We start from the raw sequence: 1,388 nt of genomic DNA, 5'->3' as shown, positions 1-1,388 counted from the left end.
GAAATTATCTTGAAATAATTAATTCAAATAATTGTAGTTTGCAAGAAAGACAATGAGACAACTACCAACAAATTCTGGTCATTTTAATTAAAAACTAATCTTGAAATTAAAGTAATTATAAAGCAACTTGAGTAATTGTTTACCTATTTTAATAATTAAGAAATTTGTTTGCGTTTTTTTCTTAAAAAAAAATAAAAATATTAGAGATCGATTTTTACAATTTACAATTTTTCTTAAATCTTGAAAACTGGAATTGTGATAAAAATCTTCTTAGAATATCTCGGAGAATCCAAAAACGTGATAAAAAACATAGCTTCATAAGTAAAATAACAAAGTTGCTATTCACTTCCGGTATAACCGGAAGTGCCACCATTTTGAAAATGTTGTCATTGAGTAGCACCTAACCTATTGTGGCTGTGTGCCAATTTTCAAAATAATATCATTGTTAGAACTTGTAATAAATCTAATGTGATTATTAGATAGTACACCCGGTATAATAACAAAAATGATATCATTCAATTTTTTTAAATTTTGTTACAAAATAGAAATTATAATAAGATAATCACTGAAAAATTTTCGACAAGTTTCAATTAATTTTACCTTCTATAAAATCGTGATTCATTCTCACTCAAAAAATTGGTATAAAAAAAATGCAAATTATCTTGAAATAATTAATTAAAATAATTGTAGTTTGCAAGAAAGACAATGAGACAACTACCAACAAATTTTAAAAACTAATCTTGCAATTAATGTAATTATAAAGCAACTTGTGTAATTGTTTACCGACTTTAATAATTAAGAAATTTATTTGCGTTTTTTTCTTAAAAAAAATAAAAATAGAGATCGATTTTTACAATTTACGATTTTTCTTAAATCTTGAAAATGAGAATTGTGATAAAAACTCTCTTAGAATATCTCGGTGAATCCAAAAACGTGATAAAAAACATAGCTTTATATTTAAAATAACAAAATTGCTATCCACTTCCGGTATAACCGGAAGTGCCACCATTTTGAAAATATTGTCATTGAGTAGCACCTAACCGATTATGGCTGTGTGCAGATTTTCAAAATAATATTATTGTTAGAACTTGTAATAAATCTAATGTGATTATTAGATAGTACACCCGGTATAATAACAAATTCAATTTTTTTTTAATTTTGTTACAAAATAGAAATTATAATAAGATAATCACTGAAAAATTTTCGACAAGTTTCAATTAATTTTACCTTCTATAAAATCGTGATTCACTCTCACTCAAAAAATTGGTATGTAAAAAAAATGCGTTTTCTCTTGAAATTATCTTGAAATAATTAATTCAAATAATTGTAGTTTGCAAGAAAGACAATGAGACAACTACCAACAAATTCTGGTCATTTTAATTAAAAAC

The sequence above is a fragment of the Tribolium madens genome, unplaced genomic scaffold (assembly GCF_015345945.1).
Source record: "Tribolium madens isolate multiple individuals breed KSU strain unplaced genomic scaffold, Tmad_KSU_1.1 Scaffold_71;HRSCAF=194;Tcas5.2_LG6, whole genome shotgun sequence".
Classification (NCBI taxonomy): Eukaryota; Metazoa; Arthropoda; class Insecta; order Coleoptera; family Tenebrionidae; genus Tribolium; species Tribolium madens.
The sequence above is the reverse complement of the archived record's forward strand: the minus strand, read 5'-3'. Positions refer to the sequence as shown.